The following is a 17,788-nucleotide window of genomic DNA, read 5'->3' as shown; positions in this document are numbered from 1 at the left end:
CATCAAAAAAATTATTTGTTAGTTCAAAATAATGAAGATAAATGTGTCGTTCATGATTTTGTATTCCTTGCTTTGCACAAAGAGCTTCTTCCTCACTAGTTGAGGGTAGATAATATAGGGTTAGGCATTAGGATCCTACATACTACCTCTTTTGTACAAATCGAGGTAGTTTTTCACCCTTGCTACAAGTAGATACACCATGTAAGAAGTCATATAGAACTTCTTCTTCTCCTTAACTACTCCCAATTGCTCACAAGTTTTCACTTAGTGTGGTGGCCTAGTCTAGTGGCATCCTTGTCATTTTGATCGTCTCGATTAAGTTGACCATGAAGGCATTGAGGTGGCTAGTAGCAAGTAGACCCATGAATTTTCTCAAAAGGATGATGGAATATCCAATGTCATCCTTCATGTATCTCCTAGTCATGTCCACTTTCCTAGTGATCCTACCCAAAGGAGTCTTCTCAATGAGATATGAGAATTGGACGATTTTTGATGCTTCTTTGGGGTGCTCTCTATACCATCTCTCTGTTGCTTCATATGAGAGTCTAGTGAATTAATTCACCCTCGGGAGGTGGAAGACCCTCTCAATGTTGTTGGGTCAGAGGTCAAGGACCACTTTTCATATCATGCTCTTAACTAATCTCTCCTTAGGGAAAAAGTGTTGTGCCAGTATCATAATTAGGTCCACTCACTATATTGATACTTGATGTAAACCTATGCTTACCAACCTAGAATGAGTCAATGAGGATACTAGTGTAGATCTTCTTGTTGGTTTGTTGTAGATTCTAAGGAATTCTCCCAAATTTGTGTGTCCCAAGTTAGTGTTTTTTATTTTTGCAAGATCATCGTGGAACCTTGATTTTGATGGTATGCCTTGAAATTGGAATACAATGGGCTTGGGTGTCATTTTCTCTCTGGAAGTGGATGCCATAATATCTACATGGCATGAGAAAAAATGTTTGTTAGTTCAAAATAATAAAAATTTGAAATTAAAATGCAAAAGCATTAAATTTCATTAACAAAAAATAAACATAAAAAATAAAAATGAAAAACCCAATTTGGGCGCTTTTATTTATTTTTAAATCTATTTTTCATTTTATTATTATATGTATTTTTTTTCTTTTAAATTATTTTTTTATATTTTTTTTTTAAAAAAATTTGGTTTTAAAATTTTAAACTAAATCTTATACATGGTGCTACTTGGTATTGCATGCGACGCTAGGGCAAAAGTGAGCGGTGCTAAGGTGCGTGGAGTGGCAGAGGCAGCATTTGCACTTGGCGGATGGAGGCATGTGGAGTGGGTTTTATGCAGATGTGTGTGGCACATGATGAGTGGCACAAGTGTTGCACACAACAAGTGCATCCACTTGTGGAGTGCACAGCGGAGATGGTGGTCGCATCCATAGTGAAGATTGAGGGATGCAAATGCACACGAGTGTGAGGGCTATACGATGCTGAGGGTTGTGGATGCATGTAGGCATGAGGGTATGAGGGTTGTGTGATAGCAAGAGATGCAAAAGTTTGTAGGTGCAAGGGTGTCAAGGTCATGCTATGGCAAGGGCCATAGATGGGCACAGGCATGAGGGTGTGAAGGCCGCATGGTGGCGTGGGCCATGGACACATGCAGGCATGAGGGTGTGAAGGTCACTGCACTTTAAGCATGTGGGGGTAATGTAAATGGGTGGGTGCACATGATGCTTTAAGCACACAAGCGTGATGCAAGATGTGGATGTGCATGGGCATGAGGGCTACTTTGCAGTTAGGGTTTACTGCTTACCTCATGTAAAGTACTTTTGTTTCAAAGTTGAAAAATAAAAATGAAAAAATGTTTTGGAGGGGAAGGCGGGGATTCTATAGCCCCACCCACCTATGGGGTGTGTGGTGTGCCCCTGCATGAGTGCATAGGTGTATGGCATGGACCCCATGGGTGGTGCACACACGTGGGTATGTTTTATTATATATATATATATATACATATATATATATATATATATATATATGTATATATATGTATACATATATATGTATATATATGTATACATATATATGTATATATATGTATACATATATATGTATATATATGTATACATATATATGTATATATATGTATACATATATATGTATATATATGTATACATATATATGTATATATATGTATACATATATATGTATATATATGTATACATATATATGTATATATATGTATACATATATATGTATATATATGTATATATATATATATATATACATATGTATATATATATATATACATATATATGTATATATATATATATGTATATATATATATATATATGTATATATATATATATGTATATATATATATATATATGTATATATATATATATATACATATATGTATATATATACATATATATATACATATATGTGTATATATATATATATACATATATATATACATATATGTGTATATATATATATATACATATATATATACATATATGTGTATATATATATATATATATATATATATATATATATATATATATATATATATATATATATATATATATATATATATATATTCTAATTTTGACTCTCTAGCATTTCTTTAGATCCTCAAATTTTGAGTTTGGGGACTCAAAAAAAGTAAGAGGTCCCCATTCCTCGTAGGAAATGGGGCACATGTTGTGGAACCACAACACATAGCTTGGCTTTTGATAAATACCTTAGAAATCTGATGAACTAGTGATGAATCTCTATAAAAATCTTCTATAATCACTTCTAACAAATTTTGGGTTGCTTCTAGCTCTTCTTGCTCTTTCTTGATTTTGAAATGATGAAAAATGAGCTCAAATTGATCATATACCCTTTGAAAACCTTGCATTCAATGCTAAGTGCTTACACAACTGTAAGGTTGGCAATAACCAATTTCGAGTTCATTCGGCATCCATTGACATTTCCATCACTTTTTAGCTACTACAAGCTCAACATCAACTAACTAGTTTGACAAATTGACATCAACTAAAATTACACTTGACACACATAGGAAACTTTTCATACTTGGCAACAACATAAAAAAAAAACATTAAAGATTTATCTTGAATTTCTAATAACATCTTGCATCTTCATTCGTGCTAATGTATTCTTTTCAGTCCTATCTCCTTTTGGAATTGGTGTATGCTTTAACCTTTAAGTATCAATCCCATATATCTCTTGTTTGAGTAGATTGATGAGGTGTGATCACCTAACCCATTGGGTGAAGTGATCCCTTCTCCATTTGATGTTTTGCAAACATATTTCTTTTTCCATAACTTGTTCATCTCACCTCTGATGTGTTCAACATCTGTCTTGCCTTTACCTTTATCAAATTCACAACTCGATGCCTTTGACCAAGTTAGACAATATTTACTCATGTGACCAGTCTTCAAATAGCTAAAACATGTAGTTTGACTTAACCATCTTTTTTAATTGCCATTGGAGTGTGTTCTAATACAATTTTTAGGAATATGTCGATATTCTTGACAATAATGACAACTATATCACATGCATTCAATAAGTAACATGAAATAACATGTAAATCATATGCATCTAAATCATATAACCTTGTAAGCATTCACACATATGACACCAAATATGATTACCCAAAAACCCTCCAAGTGAGAAGGTAAAATTGAGGTGGGGATGACACCCACAAATATCCACTACTATAGTAATAAAGTGTATCTAATAAAGGTTACAATGTTTTAACCATGAAACATGATCTACCCTATAAAAGGTTTTCCCTGTTAAAGGCTTACAAAGACTATTATGTCTCACCTTGTTAGAAGATTTCAACACCCTATTAGAAGTGTGATTGGTTAGAGTACTTTAGCTTACAACTAAGAAAGCACCCTATTAAAGGATTTCATACAGCCTGTTAGGACTACTCTATTAAGAGATTTAACTGAAATCACCTCTTAAAATGTCTTAGCATAGATCTTGCAATTGGCACTTGCTTGCCAAATAATAGATCACCTCTACATAATATCTTATTGATTCTTCACAATTAGATGTCTCAATATTGTATCATTTTCTTTATCCTCTATTCTTCTCTAACTAATTCTGCAATTCACTCTGTCTTCATAACTTAAAGGTAATCTTGAATGCTTTGCATGTAAACTGTCTTGTTTGCACCTACAATTCGTTCCACATTTGCTCTCCTCTATCATAAAGAGTTTAGGGCTTCATCCTCCTTAGAAGACTTAGGTGGCTTAGGGTTAGGTATGAATCTACAACTGAGATTCATCCATTTTTCTACTTGAACCTTCTCTTTTTCTGATTGGTTGCATATAATTGCATAGGAAATCCAAATATAGATTCGTCCTTATCTCCATAATATCAAAATATTATCTTAAGTCAGCTCTAAAATTGTTTACATAGTTGTTTATGCCATTACAAAAAAATATGTCAAAACTATGTCACTCAACATATGAAGTCTCTGATGCTTGACATGCACTATTATTTATATGTTGTGTTCAACATGTATTACTAGTTCAGCATGAACTAAGTAAATGGCTTAAGTGTGTTGACACTCACTTGTCAAAACCAATCTGAGATCAATAGTAATAAGCATCTAAGTTTGGACATTTGTTAGTTTGCATATTTTTCTATGCAGAAAAATATTTTTTGACAATCAACATAGTAGCATGTGATAGAAACATGCCAGCTATGGAATGGATAAATGATTTGATAATTCAATTGGGAGAAAATTTTGAAGCAATTTTGGATAACTATTTTGACGAATTCAAAAATAAAATGAGAAATCGAATAAGGATTCTCAAATTTCATGGTAGACATAGATTTTTTATGCACATGCAGTAGTACCTAGAATTATATGGTTAAGGTTGATTCCTTATGATGTTAATGTTGATGAAGTCACAGCAATAGTGACTAAACTTTTCTCAAAAGATTTTGATGTAAATGATGAGTCATTCAACACATATACATAGTCAAGGATCAAATGAATGCAGAGTAAAGTGAACCCAACATAGAAAAGAAAAATAAAAAAGTAAGTCTTGAGGACAAGGATTGTGAAGATGGAAAAGGATCAAAGCAATAACCTATTGAGAAGGGAGGAAAAGGAAAAGAGCTAGCAATTGCCAAGCCTAAGGAATCCAAGCAAAAGAAAGTGATAATTTTTGAACCCAAAGTAAAATATGATCTCAGGAAAGGTGTGCAGAAGGTTAGTGATTTATTTGTTGTTAATGTTGAATTTGTTTCAGCTTTATCAGTCTATAATTGATCCTCATTAATGGAACGATCATATAGTTAGGAAGTAGTTGTAGTTTCCTTTAAATAATGACTATTGTAGCTTTGAGTGTAGTTTTGGAAGAAGAATAGGATTAGTCAATTTTTATAGCAGCAGAGTGTGATACTAATTTTTATCAAGTGTAATTCATTCGCCATAAATGAATAGGATGAGTAGTTCAATTTTACATCTTTTATCTTGATTGTCTTTTCTATTCACTCATCAAAGGGGGCCCACTTGGTAATTGAACTATTTAGTTAGAATAGATTTCATTTCCTTGTTTGTTTCCTTGCAAGGTATAATTATGTTGCTCCTATTGCTATTGATAACAAAATTAGTGAATTGTTCCTATAGCATAGTGCATTGATAGGTTTACCATTTGTAGCATTACATTGAGCTTTGAGTTAAGTTGTTGTTTCAATTTCTAGTGTAGATTTCCTTCAGCATTTCCTTTGCTTAGTTGTAATGACTTAAAGAAGAATTGGAGCTTATACTTTGCAATCACCATCTCAAGTTTATGCTCCTCGGTTGAAAAATTAAATGAAGTTAGTATACTATTTTAGGTAAGACATATGATGATGTCTGACCATAGAGTCACTATGAAAGGATGTATAATCCTTTGTTACACAGGTATTAAGTTGACTAGCTAGGTATGACAACTATCTTGATCTCCATGCCTAACTACAAATACTCAATTCTCATTACCTTACTTGGCCAATACCAATCCGTTCAATCTACACATAAGTTCTTGGTCTATATTGAAATTCTTAGTCAATATATATTGTATTATTAATGCTTGGTACTTCATGTTGTAATTAATTCTCTTTCACTTTTCTTTCTATAAATCTATTCTCAATGCATCTTTTCTTAAGCAAATATGAACTTTTAGCACATTATATGTTACTAATTGATGTAAGATATATCATTAAATACACAATTCCTAAATGTCTCCTTCATTTAGTTAGTTGTGATGTGATCATCTAATCTTGGATTAGGTGATCTCAACTTCATTTTCTCTACTTCTTCTAGCTTTTTCTTTCTCTTTCCATGTTTTCTTTACCTCAACATTTTCTTTACCTTTGTCATTTTCATTTTTTGGTGGATGTACTATGGTTTTGCAATTTTTTCTTACATCTCCAACTTTAAGACAACTAAAACAAACTATTTCTCCATTCATCCACTTGTTTTAATTTTCTTTGAAATGTGTATTGATGCAATCCTCTCAAATGTGCCCATACTTTCCATAATAATGAAAAGTATACCATGTAGTGTAATCCCAATTGTGAGAGTTACCTTTTCTTGGTGCATGTGCTCATTTTTCAGATGTCTAGTTATATTTTGTTTTGAATCTGTACTCATGAGATCTATGTCCATATTTTTGACAATTATAGCAATGTCCTTCAAATCTAAGGTATTGTGGTTAAATCATTTTTCTTTGATCTACATTCATGTGCTTGGTGTCCTACCTTCTTGCAACTATAGTTACCAATAGACTTAAGTTTAGAAGTTTGCATACCATTATTGCTTCTACAAATGTTGCTTGTGTGTCCAAGTTTACCATAATGATAACATGTAGGCTTGCCTTTGAATTTTGTATTTCTTTTTTCTCCACTCTTTTTTGATTCCCCTTCTTTTGTAGATGAAAAGTGCTTGTTGTATCCTAGTCCGAAAGTATCTCTTGTTGATCTAGGTGATCTCATTAATTCTTCAAAATATTTGACAACTTCACTTGGTTTGTTCATTATTTTCATTAGTCCCTTTTTTGCTCTCAATTCATTTATCAGTTGTTCATTCTATGACCTTAAACTTGTGATTTCCATGTCCTTCATTTTTTCTTCCTAAGTTGCTATAATCAACTAATTCATCATATCTAACTGATTATTTGTGAGCTTCTATACTTCAACTGATATCTCTTCAAGTCTAGTTGTCATTTGTTTGTATCCTCTTCAACCATAGTTTTGTCTTCTTTTGATGTCTTCATTTTCTCTGTCACTTCACATAGTCTTACTGATTGGGTTTCTTATTCTCTCTTGAGTCCTTTTACCTCTTTTCTTAGAACATTTTTCTTTTCTAGTAGTTCTTCTATTGCTTCATCATTGTCACTGGTTTTTCTACTATCAAATGGTCCCTCTGTATCAATTTCCTTGTATAGTGTGTCATTTTGTTGAATTAAAATTTCTTTTCTTGTTCTTAAAATTTTTATTAACTCTTCTCCTTCCTCTTCAAGTTGTTGTAATATGATCTAGATTTCAACCATCTCATTCTTGCAATGATTTTTTCCCATCTTGTATTCCTCCATCTCCAAGATCTAGTCCTCTCAAGTTTTTAGACATCTTCCAAGAGAATAAAATTATAATACTAATTATTGGAAGGATTTAATGGAAAATAGGATATTAAGAGTGGGGGGGCAAATCAAGAACTTAAATTTTTACTTGCAAAAAAAGATTATTGATTTCACACCTAATTCATCTCATATCTTAGATCTATCACCAAAATTGTAATGTTGAAATGAAATAAAACATAACATCCATGAAAATTTTCAACACATAATACAAATGATTTGGTTACCCAGAAACACTTCAATGTGAAGGTAAAAATAGGGTCGGGATGAAACTTAAAAATCTTTAGTATTGCAAAAATAAAGTTAACCTATTAGGTTTATAATGTTGATCATAATGAATGATCTACTTTGTGAAGTGTCTACCTTATTGAAAGCTTTAAGACTCTTAGGTCTTACCCCATGAAAGGATTTTACACTTACAATCAAGTAGGGACTCTATTAGGAGATTCTAAATAGTTATGTTAGGATCACTCTATTAAGAGATTTACCTTAACTTAATCTATAAAAAATGATTCAGTACCTGACCCTCAGTTTTCTCTTAAAGCTAATTTTGGATCTCCTTTGTTCAATTTCTAAATTTGATCTCTTAATCTGATATCTTTGTTCCATCCTTCATTCCTTATATTTCTCTATTTGATCTCCATTCATACTTATCCTTTCTTTCTATGTTATGTACTTTTTTACTTCTTCACTTGTGCATTCACCCATACATTATTTCTCTTATCCATCCATCCATTCTAATCCTAGGGTTAGAGCCTTCTTTAAATAGATTATCTTTGGAAGTTTTGGATGATAATCAAAGGTTCAAAATTTATCCCTTTACTCATTTTCCTTCTGATTTTCTAATTGGTTGAAGTTCTTTCTTCAGGATCATTACCTTTAGTAATGACATGTAAAATCCATCTTAACTATCTCTACAATAATTAAAAGTTGTATAGAAGTCAACCAAAAATGTTTTACATAGGTGTCTGTGCAATTACAAACTCATATGAAAAAACTAGTTTGCTTAGCATCTGAATGTTATAATACTCATTCATTATGAACATTCATGTTGGTACTAGTCTTCTACACACCTGAACTATTCTGTTTACTTGGTAAAAATTATCTTACAAATTTACTCGATCTCAACTATGTAAGCTTGGCTTCTATATGCTCTCAATCTCAACTGGGGTGCTTAGCAATCTCTAACTTTCTTGTTATGTAATCCAAAATTAAAAAGTCCTTATATACTTGGCCTCCACTAGATGACTCGGTTGCAGTGATGACTATTCAACCTTTCCTAGTAAATGACTAAGTATTTTCACACTAATAGGAAACTTAGGCTTAGAGATCAACAACAACAACTAGTAGACTGGCATATCAGTTTATAGTAAGAGAATGATGTGGTCAAGTCTATGACTAGTAGATAGGAATAGAGATTAGTTTATCACAAAATATCTAAGATGATTCACCAAGGATATAATAGGACTAGATGACAATTTGGTAATGATGTGACATGCATGTAATAAGAAGCAACTAAAAAATGCAAGGACACAAGTCAATATCTAGACTCATAGGAGGAAAGATAGAAATACTAGAATAAGGACTGATGTATAGGTAGTCACATGTATTTTATAATATGCTTTCTAATGGATTTCAAAATTTGAATACACATTTTGAGCAGGATAATTTTAGGGTTTCAATGCACATATCGAATGGGTGTATATAAGCAACTGAACTTCATTATTAATTTTTTTGTTGAGGTTATTGCTTGGAAAAGAACTATAAAATAGAAATATAGTTTAGAAAGGCAAACCAAAGAGAAAAATAATAGACTAATGTAGAAGCACACAAAAGGAAGAGGTAAACAAGGATCATTAGCAAGAGTAAGCCAAAATAAAAGAAGAAGATCAAGGAATCTTCATGGTACACACATAGAGGATCTACAAGGAAAGGTGTGCAATATTCTTAGATCAAAGCCTTTATTTTGTTTTCTTATCATTGAAAATATTATAAGCCTTTAATAGGGAAAACTTCTATGCAAGGCTTTAAAATCCTCTAACAAGGTATCTCTCAAAAAAGGGTCTTAAATCCTCTCACAATGTAGCCTTCATAGGCTTTTGTAGTCCTAACAGATTATATTCACTCTAATAGGTTGAGTTCTCATAAGAAATAATTATATTTCCCTATGGGGTACCCTTTTGCTTGTAAAGATAGGCTAGTGGGTATATACATCCCATCATGGTTTTCATCCTCACTTTGGGGGTTTCCATATATAAATACTTATGTCATTGATGTATCTTTCTTATGTAATATTGTATGGTTTTATTGCACTACATTTTTAATCATCCTAGTAGTTAAGGGAATAATATTAAGTTTAGTTAGTAAGATTTTTGTAGTAACCTATTTAAAAGTTTGTACTAATTCACCCCCCACCCCTCCAAATGGGTTGGGACCAACAATTGGTATCAAAGCTCAAACCCTAGTAGTGAAATCCTTGACAACTTGAGGGGAGACAAATGAAAATCACTAGACTTAAAATAAATAATGATGAAGCTATGGACACTATTGAGGACTTGAAAGAAAAGTTAACAGAATTACTAGAGAAGAGAAAGAAAATAATGAAGAAGCTAGATGAAAGTCAAGTTCTAATAGAAAAGCTAGAAGAGAAAAATGGATATGAAGAATCTAAGGAAGTAATATCAGATCTCATGATAGACAATGAGAGGTTATCCAAAAGGATAAAGAATAAGAAGAAGGAATAAGATTTGGAAACCATAAGAATGAGTGAAGCTCAATATGATAAAGGTAATGCCATTCTAGCAAGAGATCAAACCACTGAAGAAATGAGAATAGACCAAGAAGAAAAATAGTAATTTGAAGAATTTTTAAGAGAAAAGGGAGAATAAATGGCTATGATAGAAGAATAGCATCATTACATAAGAAAATAAAACAATATTTTTTATGAACAATATCATGACAAAATATAGAAGTTGGTAGGTTTGACTCAAGAAAATAAGTACCTAAGTAAAAAATTCCACTAGTTAACTAATGAACTAAAAGAGACACACTGAAAGAATGAAAGAATAATGAATTCTAATAAAATATCCAATAACCTAGAAGAGAAACTCAACCATTTAAGGAAGACTAGTAGCTCAACCATTCTAGGATTTGAAGGAATCAACAAAATGGAGAAAGGAGATCCTTCAAGAATTAAAAACTTGAACTTCAAGAGGAAAATAAAACACCAAAAAAAGTTTTTAAAAAATCCAACTAAATTACTTTTTACTATTATGTTAAAGTAGGAAGTACATCAAATCTTTGTTGGCATAGGCAAGTAGTGTTTGGTACATAGTATGCCTATAAAGGCTACAATAATATCTATCACTAGTATGGACATAGTGCACATGAGTTCAAGGATTATACAAATAAGGCAAGAATAGAAGGACATTGTTAGCATTGTAAACTATGGCCATAGAGAAAAGGACTATAGATCAAAGGCTTGATCAAATCAATCATCTTTAAAGATAAGAAGAAATAGAGAATTCAAATAAATCTTTAGAAATGTAAACAATTCATCAATAAAAGTAGCAAATCAAAATTTATTCCTCCCAGAAGATGGATTGCTCTTTTTGAAACCTCCTATTTTTGCACTAACTTCTAATTTGAATTCCATAATCTTTGTTTTGATGTTAGATGCTAAATGTAAAAATGTGAATAGTATTCCTTATCCTAAACCTAAGATAGGTTATTTAGGGCCCATCCTTGAAGTGTAAAGGCATTTTTTTAGTAGAGTTTAGGAGAAGGTATTGTGCAAAGGGTTTTTCTCTAAACTCTAATAATATTGTAGCTCATACAACATGTAGCTGCATTTGTTTTTGTTGTAATACATGTAGAAACTTCTTATTTCAGATAATATAAATTTCCCTTTTTTGTGTGTTATTTGTGTCAAGGACAACCCTCATCAAGTGGTATTAGAGTCAAAGTTCCTAAGTGTGTATACAGATCACTTATTGTGAGGCAGTTTGCACCAAGACTATGCTTGTGGGTTGTGAGAGAGTAAGAAAATGTCTCCATGAAGAGAATGTAGTGAAAGAGCCAGAGGTGTTCCACTTGAGGTTAGAGCCCTCCAAAGGTACGTGTGAGCATTATAAGAAGATATTTAAATATAGATGAATATTTTTGTAAGAGATGAAAGAAGGATGTGTTGGCACTATGGCTAAGGTAGATATTCGATGTTGTCATTTATGGCAACATATCTTTAGTATGAAGATGATAGACTTTCAAGATTTAGTTAAGGCATTCATACTTAGAAATTTGTCTAAGTATCATACAGTTTATCTAGAAGAATAGATGGAGTTTTGGTCAGTGCAATTTTTTGAGGTACATTGGACATGTGTGAAGTTTGATAAGAGTACATGAGACAGTAAGGAACACATGGTCAACTCTACATGTCATCACATTCAATACGGAATAAGTTATTGGAAAATCATTAGTTATGGCAGTATACAAACAGAATAGAGCATGCCAAGGAATTGGATATTTTGGGTTAAGGAATTATTTTGTTTACCAAAATAATTACTTAACTAATAAGGGACGACATCATAGATGTTAATCCTAAGAGGAAAAGAGTTAGCAATATATTTTTGTAAAATGTGTAAAAGGTTGAAAGCTGACTAGACAGGAATATGATAATTGTAAAGGTATATAAGAAGATTGTAATATGTGAATTTTAGAGAAGTTGCAAAGTGCAATATGATAAATATTTTGAGATGCAAATTTTGATGTATGATTAGAGGTATGCGAGTTTTGTGATGAGAAACTAAAGCTATGTCAAATATTAAAGATATCAACAACAGAATAAAGAGGTTTTTATATCTATCTCTTTGTATCAAGAAACTACATTGTATATTGCATGTTTAGGTAGTGCGCTCTTCTTGGATACATTTTGTATTTGTACATAACAACTCCTAATAGGATTGAGGCTTCTAACAAGGCCTAAGCCCTATAGAAAGGACCGAGACACTATATGCATGTAATAGACTCCTAACAAAGTCAATATCTTTAACTAGAAACTTTTGATTAGTGGATCATTTTGTGGGTACCATCCCCACTGGGGTTTTCCCTTGGTTAGTGTTTCCCTAGTTAACAAAATATGGTGTTATGAGTTCTCTCATTGCATGGATACATTTACTATTCAAAATAATTAGTTTACTTTCATATGTAATTTATAAGGTAATTATCAATATCCGTTTTTTGGCTAAAGTTTGTAGAATATTGGCCAGCATTCAAGAGGCATACTAGTTTGCCTTGAGAGTTGATAAAAAGCTAAACGATAGATTAAATGGAAAGAAGAGAGGGTGAGGCCAAGGAGGAAGGGGTAGAGGTGGGTCTTTAGGAGGCCAAAATGAGGACTAGAAAAAAAATGAAGATGTGGGTACTAGTCAAGATCAAAGGAATGAGGGTTTCAATCACTTCCATGATCAAAATTATGGAGACCAATGAGAAAGAGAAAGAGGAAGAAGACAAGGTCCAGGAAGTGGAGAGAATGAACCTAGACAAAGGAGGATTTTGTTTTTTATCAAGTGAAAGTGTGAAGGTAAATGTTGTGATATGATTATTGATGGTGGAAGCACTGATAATTTGGAGTCAAAAGAGATAGTCAGGAAGTTAAAGCTCAAGAGAGAGAAACACCCACATCCATACTAGATTGCATGGGTGCAGGATGACCATGAGGTCCTAATCAATGAAAAATGATTCATGAAGTTCAAGATTAGAAGCTACTAAAATGAGGTACTATGTGACATCATATTTATAATTGCATGTGATATGTTTTTGGGAGGGTTGTAGTAGAATGACAGGCATGTTACAAATGATAGTCATGAAAACACCTATTTTGTGGTAAATGATGGAGTTCATCACAACCTCAAACCCTTAATAAAGGAAGAAGAAAAGGTATGTGGTATTGCTAGGCTATCTTGTTGATAATTTTTTAAAAAATAGATAGCATGAAACATCATCACTTGTGTTATTCTTTAATCCTTAGGGTAGATAAAGAGGGTAACAAACAAGTTCTAGTAGAGGTTTCAAGTCTGTTAAATGAGTGTGAAGATATTATATTTGATAATGTCCTTGATGAGTTGGCACCTATAAGGAAAATTAGTGAATAAATAGATTTTGTATTTAGAGAAAATTTTCCTAGGAAGGTTTCCCATAGGATAACTCCTACTGAGACTGAGGAGTTGAACAGACAAGTTCAAGAACTATTGAGGAAAGGTTAGTTTCGATAGAGCTTCAGTCCATGTGTGGTACCTATAGTACTAGAACCAAGAATGGATGGAAAATAGATGATGTGTAAAGAATCTAGGGCCATAAACAAAATAACCATCAAATACAAGTTTCCCTTGCCAAGGATGGATGGTCTTATGAATTGCTTGAGTGGAGCTCAGTACTTCACAAATATAGGCCTCAAGAGTGGCTATCACCAGATATGGATTAGAGAGGGTGATTAATGGAAGATCACATTCAATACCAACAAGGGTCTATATGAGTGGTTGGTCATGCCCTTTGGACTAACCAATGCAATGAACACCTCCATACGGCTTATGAATGAGGCACTGAAGAAATTTATGGGAAAATTTATAATTTTTTATTTAGATGATATTTTGATTTTTAGTAAGTATCTAAAATAACATTTTCTACATATCCAAAGAGTCTTTGAGAAGCTAAAAGAAGAGAAGCATTTGATTAATGTGAAGAAGTGTAGCTTTGTCAAAAGAAAGGTAGTTTATTTGGGGTTCATTGTCTCGCTTGATGATCTTAAAATGGACCCACAGAAGGTGAAGGTCATCTTAGAATGGCCTAACCCAAGGTCTTCCACTAAGATGAGTTCTTTCCATGGTTTGGCTAGTTTCTATAGGAAGCTCATTAGAAATTCTAGTAGTATCTGTGTACCCCTAGATGAAACAATGAGGGGGGTAGAAAAGAGTTCACGTGGATTGCAGGAACTGCAAAGAGTTTTGAGTTGTTGAAGAGGAAGGTGACAGACCAACGTCTTTTAGCACTCCCTAATTTCCACAAGGTGTTCCAGGTGGATTGTGATGTTAGTAGTAATGTTATTGGAGCTGTATTGAGCCAAGAAGATAAGCCTCTTGCATATTTTAGTGAGAAATTAAATGATGCAAAGAAGTATTTTCTCTGTAATTAGGATTTCAATGCAATAACTCAGGCATTAAAGAAACAAAGGGGTTGCCAAAAGAATTTATTTTTTATATTGATCATCAAGCATTAAAATACCTAAATAGCCCAAGGTAAATTAAATCAAAGGCACTTGAAATGGGTAGAGTTCTTGCAGAGATATACAATTGCATTGAAACATGGAAGTAGACGATCTAATACGATTGAAGATGCATTAAGTGGGAAACAAATATTATAGACATAAATGGAGGTTGAAGTGGTCAGGTTAAATGAACTCGGGAATCTACACACTAAGGTTCTTGACTTTGCAAAGGCTTGGAAGGCTTGCAAGGAACCTATAACTCTAGATAGGACAAATTGGCTAGACCACATGCTCCAAGATGGTATGTTATTCAAAGGAAGTTAGTTGTGCATTTTGAGGAGTTTGATGATAGGGAACTTGATCAAAGAGAAACATAGTAGAGGAATGTATGTATGTATGTATTTATGTATCTCTACATCTTGTTGTTGTGTCCTTGTGATCTATGTATATGTATGTTTGTATGTATGTATGTATGTATGTATATGTATATGTATGTGTATATGAATGTATGTATGTATGTATGTATGTATATAAACATAGAGATCTTGGCACCAAAAAATAATAATAAAACTCGCTTAATAGGTAGCATGGTGACAGATGCAATGGCAACACCTATTAGTAAGTAGATTTCTCTTTTACTCTCTCATTTTTCATGTGTTTATTTTAGTTGAACTATTATTTCTTAGGGGGCATTTTGTAATATTGGATTCATTTTATGTAGGAGGCAATGAGGACATTCCTAGATGTACCTGTGTGATGAATTTCTTGTGAGCAATGAAGATGGACTTCCCCAGAGAGTAGCAGGAGGCAATGATTAGTAGAGAATATTAGATTATTCTCAAAACCAAGTAAACCTTAACATTAACCTATGATTGTACGAAATAATTGTGTGAATCTCTTGGTTTCAAGCAATGAGAAGGACACCATAGTTCAATATGCAATGTCAATTCATATGCATACAACATCAGGTGGAGCTAAAAAACACAACAGGTTTGCTTTCTGTTAGAGGTCTTTAATTAGGTATTTTAAGTTATAGACCATCACAAACATTATTTATGATGGTCTATAATTTTAAAAACTTAATAGACCTATTAAATAAATGTAATTGTGTTGTGTTTTATTAGCTTCGCCTGATGTCCATGCATTTGAATGTAGTTGCACGTGCATTCTCAATTCAGAGTGGCAGAATCTTATTTTGGATACGACGAAAAAATGACATGCACCAGAAGTGGGATAATGATGTCACTTTTGCAGGTGTGAAATCTTTTTTGTACTTTAAACATTGATCCTTTCTTAAATATTTTAGATGTTAATAGGGAATTTAAATGTTAGTGGGGGTGGGGCCAAATGAGCTTCCACCTTCACGTGGTTGGCCCTAATTAGTAGAGAATATTAAACTATTCTTGAAACCAAGTGAAGTTCAACATTAACCTATGATTGCATGAAAACTAACTATGTGAATCTCTTGGTTTCAAGCAATGCAGAAGGAGGCCATATTTCAATATGCAATCTCAGTTCATATGCATATGACATCAGGTGGAGCCAAAAAATGCAACAGGTTTGCATTTTTGTTAGAGGTCTTTAATTAGGTATTTTAAGTTATACACCATCATGAACATTGTAACTTTGACTCTTATAGGCAAGGGTAATGTCCTCAACATGCAAGAAAATCAAGACTTTCTATGTGTTGGCTTGTTGAGGACATTCTCTTGGTCATAGCAGCTAGAGTTCTAATATTCATGATGGTCTATAATTTTTTTAACTTAATAGACCTATTAAATAAATGTAATCATGTTGTATTTTTTCAGCTCTATCTATTGTCCATGCATATAGAATGCAATTGCATGTGCATTCTCAATTCGGAGTGGCAGAATATTATTTTGGATGCGATGGATAAATGACATGCACTAGAAATGGGAAAATGATGTCACTTTTGCAAGTTTGGAACCTTTTTGTACTTTAAAGATTGATTTTTTCTTAAAGATTTTAGATGTTAACGAGGAATTTAGATGTTAGAGGTGGGGTAGGGCCAAATGAGCTTCCATCTTCACATGGTTGGCCATGATTAGTAGAGAATATTAAACTATTCTTGAAACCAAGTGAAGCTCAATATTAACCTATGATTGCATGACAACTAACTGTGTGAATCTATTGTGAGTTATGAGGGCAACATGTAAGAATTTGCCTTAGGGAAAAATGATGCCAAAATCAAGAAGCTCAAGAACAAAGCACAATATGGACCAAATGATGTATGATCATAATAACATTATGAAAATGAATTGATGTCTAAATCTTTGGATATCAGATCATTCTATAATTGATTGATGTACATGTACACTAAAAGTGTTTGTATATAAAGGCCTCTAGAATGACTAGGATTTAGAAAAATGATAAGCTTCACAACTAAGCACATGTGCACCAAGAGTGGATTATCCTCCATTAAGCACAAGAGTTAGTGCAATGATGAGAGGATAAGCTTACATAGGTGTGTCACATAAAATTATGTTGTATACACCATGTGCTTAATTAGAGTGTGAACAACTATGTTGTCTGCATGACAACTCAGTTGAACATACAAACTCCTATGTTGTAGACACCATGTGCTAAAATGAGATGCTAACTCTCGTGTTGTGAACAAGACAACTCATATGAGTACGCATACTCCTAGGTGTCTACATGACAACTAATAAATAATAAAATAGTGCATTTAACCTATGTAAACTTAAATAAAGAGTAAATAATAATTAATTATTTACACTAACACCCCCCCTAAGTGCAACTTAAGGGAATGCACTTAAGCTCACAAAAGCTATGATGAAAATGCATGATGGATCCCGACTACTAGGCATTGATAGGTACCCATGTACAAATGCAATGCTCTACATACAATGTGATGCAATGCAATGCAATCTCTCTGAAA

Source organism: Cupressus sempervirens, chromosome 11, assembly GCF_028749045.1.
Source record: "Cupressus sempervirens isolate cs-2001-9-10 chromosome 11, ASM2874904v1, whole genome shotgun sequence".
Classification (NCBI taxonomy): domain Eukaryota; kingdom Viridiplantae; phylum Streptophyta; class Pinopsida; order Cupressales; family Cupressaceae; genus Cupressus; species Cupressus sempervirens.
This window is presented reverse-complemented; position numbering follows the sequence as displayed.